This window comes from Gopherus evgoodei, chromosome 16 (assembly GCF_007399415.2).
Source record: "Gopherus evgoodei ecotype Sinaloan lineage chromosome 16, rGopEvg1_v1.p, whole genome shotgun sequence".
Taxonomy (NCBI): domain Eukaryota; kingdom Metazoa; phylum Chordata; order Testudines; family Testudinidae; genus Gopherus; species Gopherus evgoodei.
Genome location: NC_044337.1, coordinates 247927 through 267871, shown reverse-complemented (window position 1 = coordinate 267871; position 19945 = coordinate 247927). Strand labels below are relative to the sequence as shown.

At 48.1% G+C, this 19945-nt stretch overlaps 1 non-coding gene across 1 annotated transcript; it reads right to left on the bottom strand.

Moving 5' to 3' along the window:
• Positions 1–12701: 12701 nt before the first annotated feature.
• On the bottom strand, positions 12702–12775 carry TRNAI-AAU. The gene has a single exon. It is a non-coding gene; the product is annotated as a tRNA-Ile (tRNA).
• Positions 12776–19945: the final 7170 nt, after the last annotated feature.

Here is a 19945-nt window from a genome sequence, read left to right as displayed (position 1 = left end):
TTTGCTCACATTTGCATGGAGAATTTGGGGCAAACTGGGAACTGAACCCAGATTGTTTCAGTTCTTGCCTCTCCCCGTAACCTCAAGCCCAGTGTGTGTGTGTGCAGTGTTATTTTGGTCTGTGTTTGCCTTACATTGGCTTCCAAGGGAGGCTGTGGAATTTCCTTCACTGGAGGTTTTTAAGACCAGGTTAGAGATACACCAGTCTGGGAATGTCTAGGGGTACTTGGTCCTGCCTCAGCACAGCGGGCTGGAGTAGACGACCTCTCAAGATCCCTTCCAGGCCTACATTGAAATAATTCTCTTTTGTGCTATGCCCTGTTGTACGCTGAGCTGTTTTACATGGTGCCATTTGGAATTGGGATTGCACCATGGTATGTTGCATAGCTTTATGGTGCATTGTTTGCTTCAGCTTGTTTAGTGCCTGTGTTGTGTTGGTTTGAGTTAAGCTCTTTCCCATTGTGTACTTTACCCTAGGCTGTGTTAATTTGCATTGTGTTGTTTTCTTCTCCTTTGTATTGTCATTTTATGCTGTGGAGTATATTTTGTTGTTGTTGTTTTTTCTGAATTGCCTGACATTATGTTGTGGTGTTCTTGTTTTTATTCTGTATGGTTTGTTTGTATACGTATATATTTCATGGCATCCTAGAAATGTAGAGCTGGACAGGACCTTAAGCTGTTATCAAGTCCAGCTCTCCCTACTGAGGCAGGACCAAGTATATGTAGATTATCTCTGACAGAGGTTTGTCCTACCTGTTCTTAAAAACTTCTGGGGAAAGAGACTCCACAGCCCCCCTTGTAAGACTATTCCAAAGCTGAACTACCTTAGCTCTGGTGACACCCATGCAGACTTTAGTGGTGACCAGCTGTGGAGAGAGAGGAGACCCCAGTGAGTGGGCAGCTGAGTAAAGACACTAAAGTTGGGAGGAGAAACACTGATGTGTCCAAGGTCACCCAGGCTGTTCGTGATGGAGCTAGAAATAGATCCCAGTTCTAGTGCCACCGTACTGCTGTTTTGGGCACTGAAGGTCTCTGCCACACTGGTGTTTTAGGCACTGGTGCAAACCGTTAGTATAGACAGAATTTACACTAGTGCACTCTGGTACCGGCGCACCATGTCCTGGTTTGAAGCTTTGAGGTTGGGGGGGCAGTAACCTTACTGAGGCCTGGGTTTGGCTGACCAGTGCAGCTGGTAAGGGAGGGGCAGCAGTGAGTGCTGGAGGTATGAGCCAGGAGCACAGCCTCACAGGGCTGGACACTGACTTCTCCTGACCCATGACACACACCCCACCTGTGTGCAGGGATTGCAGCCGAGCTGCCCTGCCAAGACAGCCTGTGCATCCATGGACAAACCACCTTTTCCTGCAGCCTAATACAATGGGGTCTGGGGACCTTCCCAAGCTGCCGGAGATGGGGCACTGGAGTTACTGGGGTCTCTTCCTGGCTCTGTCACTGACCTGCTTGGTGGCCTTGGGGAAGGCACAGCCTTTCTCTGTTTTCCCTCTTACTGATTGTGTACTTTAGGATTGTGATCTCTTTGGGGCAAGGACTGTCCCTCTCTGTCTGTGCAGTGCCCAGCAGAATGGGGGGGCTGATCTCAGTCAGAATCTCTGCCATGAGCTGCACTGTGGGGCCCTGATCTCCTTCAGTGTCTGTGCAACACAAAGCACAGTTTATAGACTCACAGACTTTAAGAGCAGAAGGTAGAGGTGTATTTCAGATGAGGTCTCATCGGTGCCTTGTATAACACTACTAACCCTTTCATGTGTCTGCTGGAAATACCTCACCTGATGTATCGTAGGACTGCATTAACCTATTTCATGGCTGCATCACATTGGCAGCTCATAATTATCCTGTGATCAACCAATACACCTAGGTCTTTCTCCTCCTCTGTCACTTCCAATTGATAAATCCCCACCTTATTGCAAAATTATGCACTTGGGGACTAACAACTAGAATTTGTGCACTATTAATTTTCATCCCATTTCTATTACTCCAGCTTTCAAGGACATGCAGATTTTCTTGTATGATTTTCCTGTCCTCCTCCATACTGGCAATCCCTCCCGGCTTTGTGTCCCACTTCACTTTTTGTGCCAAGATCACTAATAGAAGTGTTGAGTAAGATTGGTCCCAAGGCTGATCTGAGGAACTCCACTAGTAACTCCCTCCAGCCTGACAACTCACCCTTCAGTACGACCCCCTTGTAGACTCCCCTTTAACCAATTCTTTATTGACCTTTCGGTTCTCATATTAATCCCCATCTTCTCCAATTTAACGAATAGTTTCCCATGTGGAACTGTATCAAAAACCTGACTGACATCCAGATCAGGTTTCTCTGGCACAACCTACCTTTTGTAACACCATATTTTATTTATTTATAGTGCTGAAGGCTGGGAGGAAGTGTTAGCAATAGGCTGAGAGTGGCCGTGTGGAGGTTGGGGAGGGGATGGCAGGCAGTGGGGAGGCATCGGGGGATGCGGCATTGGAGGTGTATCTGGGAACGTGTTTTGTAGGAGTCCATGTCTCTGCTCCCTGTGGCCGTGGTGCATTCCATACCAAAGCAGCATGTCAGCAGAGCAGACGCACAGACCGTAGCTCTGCCTGGAACACGCAGCGTTCACTGCCAGACGGGCTGGGCAATTTTTCAGGGACCCAGCTTGATATGCCTGGCTGGGGTGGGTTCAGTTGGGCAGGGGTCTGGGGCTCTGATAGTTTGCGATGTTCCTTTTTGCATAGTCAGTTCTTTCCATTTGTTGTTTTACCCCCACCTAAGCCCGATGCCGCTCTCTTCTTAACTCGCTTTGGTTATTTCACTTCCAATTTTTAAATGGGATCTAAGAATTGCAAAGTTGAATGAAAGATAAACAAACAGAACTATTTGAATGTTGGCCCATAGCTAGTAGAAATATACCTAGTGAAGGTCGGCTGTAATTTCCTGGTTACCTCTAGCATTTTCTGGTGGGGCGGATAAAGCAATGTCAAAGAGCCAAAAGCGCGTTTTAGGGCGAAAGGGCTCGTCAGGTGTTAGGTCTCTAAGGAACATGTCACCGGCCAGGGTTAGCAGTCTTTCAGCAGAGGTGCGCTGGGTTGTATTTAGGAATCTCAAAATAAAAGGTGAAGATGGCTGGTTCACAATATCCAATGAAATCTTACAAACAATTATACAAATGAACCCTACTGCTGTTAAAACAACATGGTATTAATACTGATTCAAAACTGACATTAAAATTATGAGAGAAGCGCATGAGAAATAAACTGACACCTACTTACCATTTCTTAATGCCTAAAATTTTGACACTCCTTCATACCATCTTTTTTTAAAAGCGATGCACAGCACAGTCAAGTTAATGAATGAAAGCACACCCATCACTGACTGCTTTGTGTTGCATGAGCATCTGATTAAACACCTAATTAAAACTGTACCACTGTAAGTGGAAATGCATCAACCCAGCTTAGCTCCAAGGTGTTTAGAGGGGAATGGAAAGTTTCTAAATTAAATACATGGCGCAATGGTTAATGGAGAAAATACACTGAAATGCTTCTACCCAGTCCTGTTGACGACTTCTCCCAATCCCCCCCATGAGTTCTGGCCTCTTCGTCAACTCAGCTCCCAGTCCCTCATCAACTGTGCCCTCTTCCAGCCTAACCCATTTCTATTGCAATTCTTCATCCTCCTCATCCAGGCAGGGGGTTGGCGCTTCGGCCCCTAAGGTACCTGTGTTAATCACTGTCTGTCATACTGGGGCTATTTAGATTTCAGGGAAAGATTTCTCAGAATTACTGACTTTGGGAGGTGCGAGAGAGGAGAGGCTGAGAGGGCGTTTGCTCTTACGGCCACGTTCAACTCTGGTAGCCATTCTCCACCCTACCCCATGTGTCTCTGCTCATGTCAGTGTGTCACCTGATCATAATGCCACTGGCTTCAGCAGAGCTCCCAGACAGGAAAGGGGGTTACAGTACTGAGAGTAAAATACATCACAAGGAGGGAGTAATTATCCTGAAATGAAACATTCCAGTCTAGGAAGTGAAAGAATTAAAGTACTTCATTACTTAAAATTATGCTTGAAAGGATTGGATTTTTATGAATAAATTGCAGTAAATGTTAATTTCACCATACACACACACACAGATGAAAAAATGTTTATATGGGTAATATACAGAAATGCTTCTGGAGAAAGTGGTGTTTGATTTAAGGATATTTACACTGTATATTTTGGGTGTGACATTGACAATTTCTCTTTGAACAGTTATATAATTTGGAATCTCAACAGTTACTGTTATTAAGTAATTGTTGTCTGACGACCCCCATAACTTCCCACAGCTCTGAACATTGAAATTGTAAACATAGAAAAAAGGGCTTAAAAATCAATATTGCTATCTGTTGAAATTAAAAGAAAGAAATAGACACAATGAATTTTGTCAAACCCACTTAACAGCATTTACAATATCCTAGGGGATGGAAATTCACAACTAAGGCACCCAAACTTAATTCTCCCCTGTAGTGACACCAGGCAATTGCCGTAGGGCTATGAATTAGGCATTTTAGTGTATATAGTTCCAGATTACAAATCGGTATGATCTAAAGACACATGAGATCTTTTCCTCAGGATATCACCGTCACTGGGTTGTTTCTCTTATTGGTAATTCCCAGAAATGAACAGATTAATAACATTTTGTCAGTTATGAAGTGACCATTTCAGATTTCTAGGGAGTGTCTGTTATTTTGCACTAAGGGCCAGGTCCTTAGAGAGAAGGAACCTTGGTTTCATTTTAACTTCTCCATGCTCAGCAGCTTCTGGAATTTGATTCAAAGTATTTACATGTTTCCCTACCCTGTTCTTAAAAGTGCTGCTGTAGAAAGTGGGGAAGGGCAGGAACTGACTGCAGGATCAGTAGCTGAGTCCCTTAGATATTTATAGCTCATCGGAAGGAGGACGGGGATTTAATAATAAACACACAAATATCTTTATTCTTAGTGAATTTTCATCTTCTAATTCCCATAACCCACTAATTATCCCTGGCTGCCCCCAGCGGTCTGGAGAGGGAGAACTAGTTAACTCTTGTGGCCAGTGTGGAACCAAAGGCACAAGGATCTTTCCGTGGCTGACTCAAAGTCACCCAGAGTGAAATTCACTTCACTGGATAAAGCCCTAGTTGCTGAGCTCTGCAGAGAGGTGGGGAGGTGAATTCCATCCCCCATTCCTGAGCATGGACCCCCCTCCAGTTCTCACCCTGATCTCAGACACTACCCCAATCTTCCCCTGCCCTGTTGGACCCACTTGATGCTGCCAGAGCCATGTGCCATGGGAGCTAGAGAGGACAGAGGCCCAGCTCCAGAACTGCTCCCCCTGCCCACAGCCCCCAAGCTGTGCTAGAGTTGCCCTGACTTTCTAATCTGCAGATCGGTCCCGCTGTACCCAGCCTGTGCACCCACTACACCCAAATTTGTCACAGCCAACATCCCAGGATTGGGAAAGGCCATCTGGGGCTGGCTGCAGTCTCCCTTTGCTGCTGTGAGGGGAATGGGGTGGTCCCTCATATAGGATACAAACATACTCAGGGGCAGAAGGGAAATGTAGTTTCTTCCAGGAGTTTGAAATGTTTGGTTTAGAGTCCTGAGCTCTGTCTTCCTGTTTGTCTCCTTGTGCCACTTTCAGATCTCTTAGAGAGACAAAGTGGGTGAGGTAATTTTTTTAGAACCAATTAAAAATATCTCTTTGCTATCCTGGGACCAACATGGGTACAACAACTTTCCCCTTTGTACCCTCTCCCCATCTCACCTCCCCCTCAGCTGAGACTGTCTGATGTGATAGGAAAATAAGGTTTCAGTCCTGTCACTGGATTGAGTTTTGCCAGCACTAATGGGAGTGAAAGCCTGTGTGCATTAATGACAGCAGCAGCTCTGGGACTCGACACATAGGGAGAAGAGATGGGAGTGAGCAGGTTATGTTTGTGCCAGGTGTGAGTTACTCATGTGGGAATTCTGCACTGCTGCGTACGCACAGAATTCACATCCAGCGCAGAATTTCTTTTTTTGGCTTGAAGAAGATACTAGCTAAGGGTTAATGTCTCTTTCACCTGAAACACCTGACCAGAGAACCAATCAGGAAACCGGATTTTTTCAACTTTGGATGGAGGGAATTGTGTGTCTGAGTCTTTGTTTTCTGCCTGCCTGAGAAGTGCTGCAGTTCTGCCTTTCACCCACCAGAGGCCTCTGTGACACCAGAACAGGCAGCATTCATCTATTGGGTGTCTGGGAAGTGGGCGGGCAAAGCCCGCCCACTGCTAAAGGATCCTCCCCCAGCCTAAGGGGAGGAACCACAGGGCCACAGAACCCACTGAGTGCGGGGGACAACTAATAAAAGAACAGGGACAGGAGTGAGGTCAAAGGGTCAGAAGGAGGGAACCTAACGGGGACACCGAGCAGAGAACCCCGGACAGCGCCCACTGCTCCTCGAAGGCGTCAAGGGAGCCAGTGGACGCCGCCCAGAGGAACTCCGCCCGGATGCGTGATCGGACCATGGAGCGGAAGCAAGCCCCACAGTCACCGGAGTCTCCGTCGGCCAACCTCCCCTCCCTGGTCGCGTGGATGGCCTTTTTCGCCAGGGCGAGGAGGAGGTTGACCAGGAGGTCCCGGGACTTCGTGGGGCCACGGATAGGGAGTGCATACAAAAGGAGGTGAGGGGAAAAGTGTAACCAAAAACGTAAGAGGATGGCTGTGAGGAGCCGGTGTAGGGGCTGCAACCTGGCGCACTCTAAGTACACGTGCGCCAGGGTCTCCCTCACGCCGCAGAAGGGGCAGGTGTCTGGGACGGGTAAACCGCGCCAAGTACACGCCCGTGCTCACGGCCCCATGGAGGAGCCGCCAACTGATATCCCCAGTGGGCCGTGGGACCAGGGTGGAGTAGAGGCTGGCCCACCGGGGCTCCTCACCCTCCAGAGGTGGCAGGAGGTCCCGCCACTTCGTATCGGGCCTTTGTTGGGTGTAGCGGGGTAGTTACCTCCTCCTGCCCTGCAGGGCTTGAAAAGCCCAGGAGAGGGCTGTGGCTAGGGTAAGAAGCCTGAGCTGATTGGGGAAAGTAGGCTCAGCTGTGGCGATGCACAAGTCAGGCCAGCTGGCCCCTATAAGAGGCTGTGAGCCAGAAGCCCAGTCAGTCTCCCTCTGCTTGTAGTGAGAGATGGGCCTGGCTGCAGGGACCTAAGCAAGACATCTAGCTTGAGAGCAGGGCTGGAGAAGGGCCAGTGGAGCTGGGAGCTCTGGCCTGGAAAGCCCCAGGCTGCAGGCCTGACTATAGGCTGAATCGGTGCAGGTTGCAAAGGGGCAGCCCATAGGGAAGCAGAGGTGGCAGGTCCAAACGCCTTACCTGTGATGAGTGGCTCATACTGCAGTCTGCCCCAGTGACTAGGGGCTAGATGAAGACTGAGCAGTAGCCAAGACTGAGGTGAAGTGGGGATAGTGGGTGGAGGTTCACCTGGGAGGGGGAGACCCAGAACTGTAGGGGTACTGCCAGGGTAAAAGGGGTACCGGGGTCCTGGGAGGGACAGGGGGCCAGCTGCGGTAAGGCAGATCACTGGCCTGCGGAAAGTGCTCTGACATCTGGAGAGCTGATTCCCAAGATGATCAGCAGGAGGCGCCACCACATGAGTCTGCCTCTGCTTACATTGGGGAAGACTGAACATGGTTTTTGTAAAGGAAAATCATGCCTCACAAATCTACTATAATTCTTTGAGAGAGTCAACAAGCATGTGGATAAAGGTGATCCCGTGGATATTATATACTTAGATTTTCAGAAAACCTTTGACAAGGTCGCTCCTCAAAGGCTCTGAAGCAAAATGGGATAAGATGGAAGGTCCTCTCTGGGATAGGTATGGTTCAAAGGCAAGAAAGAAAGGGTCTGATTTTCAGAATGGAGAGGTAAATAGTGGTGTCCCCCTGGGGTCTGTACTGGGTCCAGCACTGTTCAACATACTCCTAAGTGATCTGGAAAAAGGGGTAAACAGTGAGGTGGCAACATTTGCAGATAATACAAACCAACTCAAGTTAGTTACGTCCAAAAGAGAGTGCAAAGTGTGACAAAGGGATCTCACCAAACTGTGTGACTGGGCAGCAAAAAGGCAGATGAAATTCAATGTGGATAAATGCAAAGTAATGCACATGGGAAAACATGATCCCAATTCTACATCTGAACTGATGGGGTGTAAATTAGCTCTTACAACTTAAGAAAGTATCAGAGGGTAGCCGTGTTAGTCTGGATCTGTAAAAGCAGCAAAGAATCCTGTGGCACCTTATAGACTAACAGATGTTTTGGAGCATGAGCTTTCGTGGGTGAATACCCACTTCCTCAGATGCATGTGACATGCATCTGAGGAAGTGGGTATTCACCCACGAAAGCTCATGCTCCAAAACGTCTGTTAGTCTATAAGGTGCCACAGGATTCTTTGCAACTTAAGAAAGAGGTCTTGGAGTCACTCTGGATACTTCTCTGTGGATACATCTACTCAATGTGCATCGGCAGTCAAAAAAGTGAACAAAATGTTGGGAAGTCATTAGGAAAGGGATGGCTAGCAAGACAGAAATATAATATTGCCTGTCTATGAATCTATGGTATGCCCACATCTTGAGTATTGGAGCTGGTCCCCCATCTCAAAGAGATATATCGGAATTGGGAAAGGTACAGAAAAGGGTAACCAAAATGATTAGGAGTCTTGAACAGCTTCTGTGTGCGGTGAGATTAATAAGACTGAGGGGAGTTTTCAGCGTGGAAAAGAGATGACGAAGTGGGGACTAGGATAGAGGTCTATAAAATGATGACGGGTTTGGAGAAAGTAAATAAGGAAGTATCAGAGGGGTAGCCGTGTTAGTCTGGATCCGTAAGGAAGTGTTATTTACTCCTCATAACACAAGAACTAGCGGTCACCAGATGAAATGAATAGACAGCAGGTTTAAAACAAACCAAAGAAAGTATTTCCTCACCCAACACACAGTCAACCTGGGGAAACTTTGCCAGAGGATGCTGTGAGGGCCAAGACTATAACACCAAAGAACTAGATAAATTGATGGAGGAGAGGTCCATCATTGGCTATTAGCCAGGATGGGCAGGGATACAAAACCATGCTCTTGAAGTGTCCCTAGCCTCTGTTTTCCGGAAGCTGGGAATGGGTGACGGGATGGATTGCTTGACGATTCCCTGTTCTGTCTATTCCCTCGCAGGCACCTGGCATTGGCCACTGTGGAAGGATAGGATTCTGGGGTGGCTGGACCATTGGTCTGATCCAGTATGGCTGTTCTTATGACCAATAGAAGGCAGTCCCCCCCAGCAATATTTATATTTGGTGCACTGAAAGGGCTAACTTTGCAAAGGTGACCAAAATGATCAGTGAAAGTGTTTTGGAGAAAAACACTTAACAGAACAATGTAAATGAAAATTGGAAGCTATTGTTTAAGGAGCTTGTTAGATGGGGCATAAGCCACGTTGCATAATTAGCTGAGCTTGCAATGGCCTTCCACTCAACTCGCTGACATTTCTCCATCTGCGAATGTGGTACCCATTTTAAAATCTAGATCCAATCAATTACAACACATCAGGGAAGATTGTAGGCATCAGTGATCTGATCATTGGGTTGATGGAGGTAAACAAGACATTCCCATAAGGCTCCCTCTGTCCCTCTTCCCAAGAGCCATCCTCATCCTCTCTGCCCTTTCTGCTCCCGCATCCTCTGCAAACTTTCAAAGACAGATGCCTCAGGATGGCCTTTGCTCGTGGGGATGTTGCCTAGTGGTCAGGGTTTTGGTCCTTCGGGGCAGGAGGGTGCAGCAGATGGCAGGAGATCCCAGGGCCTCCCATGGGCTCTGAGCCAGGCCACTCTGAGGGCAACACTTCCTACCACCCTGCTATTGTCCAAAGTTTGCAGTTTATCACAGGAAGCTCTGACGGGTGTCAGCTCACTGCTTGGCACCTCTTTGCTGCCAGGCATGGCAAGGCAGCTTTCTCCTTCTTGGGGCGGCAGCTGTCTCAGTTACGGTGACAGATCTGGGTTGGTGACTTGTCAGTGGGTGGGGTCGAACTGGGAACTCAGGAGCTTAGTGTGTGGGCCTCTACAGCATGAACTAAAGGCCACCTGGCTGCTAGCTAAGACTGTAGAGAAGACTTGTTTTCTCTCTCCCTCTAAGTGATCTTGGTGCCACTAGCTGGGACATACCACCACACTCTGGAGTTGTGTGGGTTACATACTTCTCCTGGCTGAGGAAGCACATCCTGAGCTTCAGAGAGTTCCCAGTTGTAATCCCGGACGAACCCTGTAACAATGCGGCCTCTGGCAGGACACTGCTGAAAGTATCAATTCAGGACAAATTGCTTGGAGCAGGGCAGTCACAGTCCTGCCTAGAATATGAGGCAAGTGTACTAGAGAACCAGAGAGCACAGCCGCTCCGTGTCAGAGCCCCAGAGATCCCGCAGAAATGATGAGCTGCATGCCATTCTAGGGGGTACCCCTGCAACAACCCCACCTGTTGCTTCCCTCCTCCTCCAACCCATCTGGGCTACCGTGGCAGTGTCCCCCCCATTTGTGTGATGAAGTAATGAAGAATGCAGGAGTGAGAAACATCGACTTCTTAGTGAGATAAAATGAGGGGGAGGAAGCCTCCAGCTGCTATGATAGTCCAGGCAGGACATTAAACGGTGCGGGGGGAGAGGAGCCCAGCCTCCCGCTGCTATGATAGTCCTGGCAGTACAGAGCTTTTCTTTAGACTTGAAAGGGAGTGGGGGGCACTGATGGAGCTCAGCCTCCAGTTGTTATGATGAAGACAGTTACCAGCCATTCTGTAACATCTGCCAGGAATGACCAGGGGTCATTCCCATTTTTACCCAGGTGCCCCTGGCCGACCTCACCGAGAGCCAGCCAGGAGCACTCACAGGCTGATGGTGACAATGGATAGTAGCCATATTGTACCATTTGCCACCAGGAAGAGGATGCTGGTGTTCAGCGCTGCAGCACCCCGTCTACCAGCAGTATGCAGTAGACATACAGTGACACTGAAAAAAGGCAAGAAACGTTTTTGTTCCCTTTTCTTTCGGGGGGCAGAAGGGTGTAAATTGATGACATATACCCTGAAACACCCGGGAAAATGTTTTTGACCCTTCAGGCACTGGGAGCTCAGCCAAGAATGCAAATGCTTTTCAGAGACTGCGGGGACTGTGGGATAGCTGGAGTCCTCGGTACCCTCTCCCTCCCTCCATGAGCATCCATTTGATTCTTTGGCTTTCCGTTACGCTTGTCACGCAGCACTGTGCTGTGGACTCTGTATCATAGCCTGGAGATTTTTTCAAATGCTTTGACATTTCGTCTTCTGTAACGGAGCTCTGATAGAACAGATTTGTCTCCCCATACAGTGATCAGATCCAGTATCTCCCGTACGGTCCATGGTGGAGCTCTTTTTGGATTTGGGACTGCATCGCCACCCGTGCTGATCGGAGCTCCACGCTGGGCAAACAGGAAATGAAATTCAAAAGTCCGTGGGGCTTTTCCTGTCTACCTGGCCAGTGCATCCAAGTTCAGATTGCTGTCCAGAGTGGTCACAATGGTGCACTGTGAGATACCGCCTGGAGGCCAATACTGTCGATTTGCAGAGCAGTGCAGCAGAATGTCTAACATCTTCTCTTTGCTAAGATAATATTCGGGTTCAACTCCATCATAGCAAACAGAAGCTTCCTCCCCCTGGGCTGCTCTCCAGTACTGAACCTCCTGCACACAGACCATCTGAGACTTGCAAAGTGTTACCAACCCCTTGCCCTCAACCTGAGTTTTCCTTTTGAGTCTCTGCCTTCACTTACCCCTCACTAAGCCCCATAGTTCACTTGAACATACGCCCCCCGGGTGCTGACAATCCCCATGGCAAGAACGCACCCTTGGTCACCTTTACTGACAAAGCCTACAACACTCAGCACAGAAATGAGGCAGAATTGGCCCCCAAGTTTCACATGCACCTCTCTGCGTAGCACAGCACAGCTCTGCCCAGCTGCTCCAACCAATCCTCCATCAGCCAGTCACAGCTACAGCTGACCCTGGGCACACAGCTGGAGGCATGCGGATAGATGCTGGGATTCCCATCTGTGCTGTGTTCACAGATGGGAATCCCAGCAACTATGATTTTCTTAGGTGCCTCCTTCTGACACTTGTCAGAAAAAATGACCGGTTTCTTTTGGAAGCATCTGCACTGCAAGGCAGAGGCAGTCTTCTCTGTTTCCTCAAAAGATTGACCAAAAGGTGGGAAGAGCAGACACATTTGGCAAAGCACCACTGAGAGCTGCATCTCTAACCTCCACTTTACCTGGCAGGTGCCTTGGCCAGCTTAGACACAGTGCTGCTGTCTGGGACTTTTCTCCCAGCTGCTCCATTTTTCATCAGTGACAATCAAAAGGAAGGTGACATGACATCTGTGTATGGACATCCCCAGCGAATCACAAGGACGTGGGGCACAGGCTCTCGTGTTGCAGCAATTGCAGTCAAAGCAACCACCATGCTAATACCAGTCATAACAGGCTTTTCATAAACTCCATGCTTGAGATTTGATTCTGTCCAATGCTTCTCTCCAAAGAAGCCTTTTCCTTAGCAAGCAATGACTTGTATTGCCAAGGGAGGTCACCTCTGCTTCCCAGAAAGACACAGGAAAATGTGAGCGAGGAGACAAAACCCATACAACAAGGCACCACTGGGAGTTGAACCCAGGATCTCCTGTTTATTAGGTAGGTGCTTTAGCCAGCTAAGCCATGGTGCCTGCTTCAAGAAAGTGTTTGCAACTGTTCCATTTGATGGCTCAGGACAACACCTGCAAAGTCCAAAGTACAGATGTTCCCCATTTCCCTCAAGACTTGCAAGGAAGAACTGGCAGACCAAGCCAGGATGTGTCTCTTACGTCCTTATTAATATGTGTGAACAAAGAAATTGCATGTTGCTTCTGCCCAGCCAGATGGGTTTGTTAGTATAATGGAAAAGTGAAGGGATAGAGCTAAAGTGTTACTAGCCTGGCACACACCGATGGGGAAACCTAGAGAAAGTGGTGCCAGCCCTTTGATGGGTCAGCTGGCAGAGCAGAGAACTGGAGCCGGCACTCAGGAAGTCGTCCTTATGTCACCCTTGTGACTCCAGCTTGAGGGAGAGCTTCTTTTTCATCGCCTTGCTCAGAAAGAGCAAGAGAAGAATGAAAGGTCAAGTGGGCCAACTCGGTGCAGAAGCCCATGCTGTCTTTTCCTGCTGCATAGCCTGAAATGAGGGACGTGTAGCAGTTAAAGGAACTGCTGCACTTTCCAAAAATATCCTACCTGTGCACAAAGGGGGATAGAAGAGCCTGTTAGTCTAGCACACTCCCAACTGAACTACTTCAGCAGCTGCTAGGTTTCTTTTTGGCCTATTACTTTTCTGTCTGGGATGTTTTTGTCAGCTGTGGCACTGAAAAAGGAGGTCACTGCGAGCACCCCATGAAGACAAGATTCACTTTTGCCTTCCTCATGTCAGGGACTCTAACCCCCAGACAGCAAAGTTCGTTGTCTGACCGCGAGAGAGACAGGCAACACCAGCAAGGTCCGATCAAAAGCTCTTTATTGACAAGTGCACACATCAATAGAGAGCAGCTTGTCTCCCGAGAGAACCAGACCGCTCTTTACATCTTAGTATAAGCCTATATAGACAGTTCCGTCGCGTCATAAATTATTCACTGGAGCAACCCACCCCCTTTTTTTACAACTAGAAACTAGACACCTTTAGTATACATGCATGCCTAAAGTTAGAAATGTAGGGGAGTTAAAAACAAACAAAGAACAAAACCAGGGAGTGAAAACAAGGAGGCTGGGAAGCTAGGGCTCTTATCAGTTCTTCGAAGGAGCTGCCCTAACACAGCACATCTGGTACTATGCCAGGAATGCAGCTTCTCTCTTATCTCACTTTTTCCCAGTGCTTGTGAGACATGCTGCTGCTTCTCAATGTTTTCCATTTAGGAATTACCCAAAAACCTCTGTTAGCCTGACTTTGGTCAGGTTGGCATGCTTGGTTTTGTCTGCAATATTTTTATTCAGGCCTAACACTCAGATGGTTGGGGAGAGCGAGGAGCAGCACTATGTGCTCCATGTGTCCTGGTCACTTTCCCCACCTGGGCTGTGCTGTGAGGGGAGCATCAGAAGCTGCTGTTCTCTGCCCTCCCCTTACGCAGCCCGGCTGAGGAAAGTGACCTGGATGCAGGGAGCTCAGACGATGTCGCTTCTTGCCCCACTCCCCCGCCCCTGCTAGGGAAGGCTGCTGTGTGCGGTCTTTATGGCTGTACTTTCAGTGATGCAGGTTTCTCTATCCCATTGTTCCAGGGGCCTCCTACTAGATTGCCAGCTGCTTCTCAACTGCAGTGTGGAGACTGTTTGTGTGTGGGGAAAGACAGTGTGTGCGTTGGGAAAGAGTGAGTGTGTTGAGGTAGGTACGAGCAGATCATTATTATCCCTACTTGAAAGAGGGAGAAGCTAAGGCTGAGGAAGGCGAATTGACTTGTCTGAGGTCACACAGCCAGTCAGTGGCAGAGTTGGGAATAGGAACCCAGAACCCTGATTTTAAAACTAACCATCGGATCTTGAATTTCATACATTCAATGACCTGAATCAAGTGCTCTCAGATGAGCTCCAGACCAACAACAGTGACAGTAATTATTCAGCAAGTATTTTAGGAGAACTGCAATGTTAGAATCATGAACTGCTCAGAGATTATTAATGCAGAGAAGCAGCAAAATTCATCAAACATAGAACTGGTTCTGACTTATTTACTTGGTCTTAAAAGAGAACAACAAGGATCAGAGTCTCCTCCCTGTCAATAACCCCCTGCTCAGGCAACCAGAGTAGAGACTGAGAATGGGAGGCTGAGGGTTCTCACCAGAGAGCCCAAAGGATGGCCCAGGTCCCTGGTAGGGATCACTGCCTGAGCACTACTTCAGCCCCACATATTTGGCTGGACTCTCCACAGTGAGAGCTGCAGAGCACTCCCCTGCAGCACGCGCGCGCGCACACACACACACACACGTCTCCTAGTGTTGGGAGGGGAACAGGAGAAAGGAGAAAATCAAGAGACGAAGAGAAAGGAGGGAGGGAGGGAGGAAAAGGTGAAACAGAAAGGACAAACCCTAATGTCCCCAGTGATTCTAAGAGACAAAATCCCAGGTGCGGAATAAAATTCTGCCTCCTTAAGCTCGTGTTTTCTATGCCTAGAATTCAACTGTCACCAGATGGATCAGACTGAACAGGTTTCAAATTTCAAGGAGGCTTTTACCTTCTAAACAGGGACGGCTGTTTTCTAGTAAAATCACTACAAGAGAAGGAGAAAACTCAAAAGAGGTTCCTCCTGGCGCTCATGTCTGTGAACCCGAATACTCTCTCAGTTCTCAAAGAGAGATTTGGAGAAGGAGACTTGCTGAAGCAAAGCCACAGGGGTCTCTGAGGTTTCCCTGGCCCCTCACCCCTGTCCTCCCTGGCTGATGTCAGCATCTCTCTGTGAGGTCACCACCTCCCCACCACCTATGACCAATAGTCTGAGGTCCTGCAAAAGGCCTTTGTGATGTCACTGCCACACCCCTCCCTTGCTGTGCTAATGTCCTTCCCTGGCCAGACACTTTGGAGGTTTGAGCTACTCCCTGTGGATCACCCCACTCAAGGACCGTTCGTTCTAGGCAGCAAGCCGGCTAGACAGGAAAACATTAGACGCTGCTCCCAATGCTACACTCGGCTTTTCAGAAATGAGTTGACTTTATGGCCAGAAGAGACCATTAGAGCATCTAATCATATAATCATAGAATATCAGGGCTGGAAGGGACTTCAGGAGATATCTAGTCCAATCCACTGCTCAAAGCAGGACCAATCCCCAACTAAATCATCCCAGCCAAGGCTTTGTCAAGCCTGACCTTAAAAACTTCTAAGGAAGGAGATTCCACCACCTTCCTAGGTAACCCATTCCAGTGCTTCGCCACCCTCCTAGTGAAAAAGATTTTCCCTAATATCCAACCTAAACCTCCCCCACTGCAATTTGAGACCATTACTCCTTGTTCTGTGATCAGGTACCACTGAGAACAGTCTAGATCCATCCTCTTTGGAATCCCCTTTCAGGTACTTGAAAGCAGCTGTCAAATCCCCCCTCAGTCTTCTCTTCTGCAGACTAAACAAGCCCAGTTCCCTCAGCCTTTCCTCATAAGTCATGTGCTCCAGCCCCCTAATCATTTTTGTTGCCCTCCGCTGGACTCTTTCCAATGTTCCCACATCCTTCTTGTAGTGTGGGGCCCAAAACTGGACACAGTACTCCAGATGAGGCCTCACCAGTGTCGAATAGAGGGGAATGATCACATCCCTCGATCTGCTGGCAATGCCCTTACTTATACAGCCCAAAATGCCATTAGCCTTCTTGGCAACAAGGGCACCCTGCTGACTTTTATCCAGATTCTCATCCACTGTAACCCTTAGGTCCTTTTCTGCAGAACTGCTGCCTAGCCATTCGGTCCCTAGTCTGTAACAGTGAATGGGATTCTTCCGTCCTAAGTGCTGGATTCTGCACTTGTCCTTGTTGAATCTCATCAGATTTCTTTTGCCCCAGTCCTCTAATTTGTCTAGGTACCTCTGTATCCTATCCCTACCCTCCAGCGTATCTACCACTCCTCCCAGTTTAGTGTCATCTGCAAACTTGCTGAGGGTGCAGTCCACGCCATCCTCCACATCATTAATGAAGATATCGAACAAAACCGGCCCCAAGACCGACACCTGGGGCACTCCACTTGAAACCAGTTGCCAACTAGACATGGATCCATTGATCACTGCCCATTGAGTCTGACAATCCAGCCAGCTTTCTATCCACCTTACAGTCCATTCATCCAGCCCATACTACTTTAACTTGCTGGCAAGAACACTGTGGGAGACTGTATCAAAACCTTTGCTGAAGTCAAGGAATAACACATCCACTGCTTTCCCCTGTCATAAACAGATAGCTAAGGGTTAATGTCTCTTTCACCTGAAGCACCTGACCAGAGGACCAATCAGGAAACCGGATTTTTTCAACTTTGGGTGGAGGGAAGTTTGTGTCTGAGTCTTTGTTTTCTGGCTGCCTGCTTTCTCTGAGCTTTGGAGAAGTAGTTCTGTTTTCTAATCTTCTGTTTCTAAGTGTAAGGACAAAGAGATCAGATAGTAAGTTATATGGTTTCTTTTCTTTGGTATTTGCATGAGTATAAGTGCTGGAGTGCTTTGATTTGTATTCTTTTTGAATAAGGCTGTTTATTCAATATTCTTTTAAGCAATTGACCCTGTATTCGTCATCTTAATACAGAGAGACCATTTGTATTTTTTCTTTCTTTTTTATATAAAGCTTTCTTTTAAGACCTGTTGGAGTTTTTCTTTACTTCAGGGAAATTGAGTCTGTACTCACCAGGGAATTGGTGGGAGGAAGAAATCAGGGGAGATCGGTGTGTGTTGAATTGGCTAGCCTGATTTTGCATTCCCTCTGGGGGAATAGGAAAGTCCTCTTTGTTTCCAGGACCGGGAACGGAGAGGGGGAGTCACTCTGTTTGGATTCACAGAGCTTGTGTCTGTGTATCTCTCCAGGAGCACCTGGAGCGGGGGAAGGGAAAAAGGATTATTTCCCTTTGTTGTGAGACTCAAGGGATTTGGGTCTTGGGGTCCCCAGGGAAGGTTTTTCAGGGGGACCAGAGTGCCCCAAAACACTCTAATTTTTTGGGTGGTGGCAGCAAGTACCAGGTCCAAGCTGGTAGCTAAGCTTGGAGGTTTTCATGCTAACCCCCATGTTTTGGACGCTAAGGTCCAAATCTGGGACTAAGGTTATAACATGAGTGGCAGCGGGTGGGAGATAGACAGAATCCAGAAGCCAGTAGGAATATTATATTTTTCTTTTCTCTGCTAAGGGCTTTTTAGCACAGAGAAAAAGTTTGGTTTTAAAAGGGAACCAGAGAGAATTGTTTTTTCTGCTCTCTCTGGCAGTTTGTGGCTTGCATGTTAAGCAAGAAGCCATTACCAAACTGCTAAGAGTCTTTTGTCACACAATAGCACTCCCATTGAGAGTCATACCAGCACTATATAAATGCAAATAAAGTGGTTTTTCAGGTTTACTTAACATTGAAGATTAGCTAAAGGCACTGTTGCTAGGCAGACTTCAGGAGGCAACAGAGAGCCTGCAGTTCAGAAGAGAAACACCGGAGGGCACCCCAACACAAGAAAACAGGAACCATGTCTACCAAGGCAAAAATTGAGGCCGAAGACCAATTCAGAGAAGCTGAACACAGGCGACAACTGGAAATAAAACAAACAGAGAGAAAGAGAGGCAGCCTACAAAAGAAAACTAGAAGAAGAAGAGGTAGCCTACCAAAGAGAACAGGCAGCCAAAGAGGCAGCACACAAAAGAAAACTAGAAGAAGAAGAGGTGGTCCACCGCCGAGACATGGAAAAACAACAAAAAGAAATGGAAAAACAACAAAAAGAGAATGAAGAGAAGGAAAAACAGAGAAAACATGAACTGGAGTTGGCAAAAGCTCGGCTGCATGTGCCAGCCAACCCTAACAACCTGGCGCCAATTATTGCTCCACAGCACAGAAAATTTCCCACCTACAAGGCAGGTGATGACACCGAGGCCTTCTTGGAAAATTTTGAAAGAGCCTGTCTTGGGTACAGCATCCCCGAAGACCAGTACATGGTAGAATTGAGGCCACAGCTCAGTGGACCTTTAGCAGAGGTGGCAGCTGAAATGCCTAAGCAGCAAATGAATGACTATAAACTTTTTCAAACCAAGGCCAGATACAGGATGGGGATAACCCCAGATCATGCCCGTCGGCGCTTCAGAACCCAAAAGTGGAAACCAGAGGTGTCATTTCCCAAACACGCCTACTGCATTGCAAAAAACTATGAGGCCTGGATAACAGGAAACAACATTCAAACCTTGGAAGAACTGAACCTCCTCATACAAATGGAGCAGTTCTTGGATGGTGTTCCTGAAGACATCACACGGTACATACAAGATGGAAAACCCAAAGATCTCGCTGAGGCGGGGGAGATTGGAGCCAAATGGATGGAACTGGCAGAAAGCAAGAAAGCTACTGTCAAGGGGAACGATTACCCCAGGGGGCACACAGACCATAAACCCTACAACCGAGGACAGCCAAAGACCCCACATACCACCCAAGTAAAGCCACAAACACCCTACCCTTCCACCTCACCAGTCTCCAGTAACTCACCTCGGCCCAGTGACCCATCAGATGGAAGATGCTTTAAGTGTAATGAACTGGGACATATCAAGGCCAACTGTCCAAAGAACACCATGCGAGTGCAATTCATTACACCTCCATCACACCAAAGATCCCCAGGCCCAGATGCCTCTCAAATACCCTTGGAGCGAAGGGAAAATTTGAGAGTGGGTGGAAAGAAGGTTACTGCGTGGAGAGACACGGGGGCACAAGTGTCAGCTATCCACCAATCCTTCGTTGACCCCAAATTCATCAACCCAAAGGCCAAAGTTACAATTTACCCCTTCATGTCACAAGCTGTAGACTTGCCTACAGCTCAACTGCCTGTCCAGTACAAAGGCTGGTCAGGAATGTGGACTTTTGCAGTCTATGACAATTATCCTATCCCCATGCTACTGGGGGAAGACTTGGCCAACCAGGTGAGGCGGGCCAAGAGAGTGGGAATGGTTACACGTAGCCAAACCAGGCAAGCTTCCAGACCCATTCCTGTCCCTGAGCCGTCCACAGAGGCCCCGTCTGTGTTACCAGAGACCCAGACAGAGGTAGTGGATCCAGATTCCATGCCAACCACTGAAACAGCCACAGCACCTCCAGTCCCAGGCCCGGAACTGGAACAGCACCCAGCACCAGCAATTGCAACCCCATCTTCAAACTCAACGCCAGTGGGCGCCAGCGAGCCAGAACTGGCAG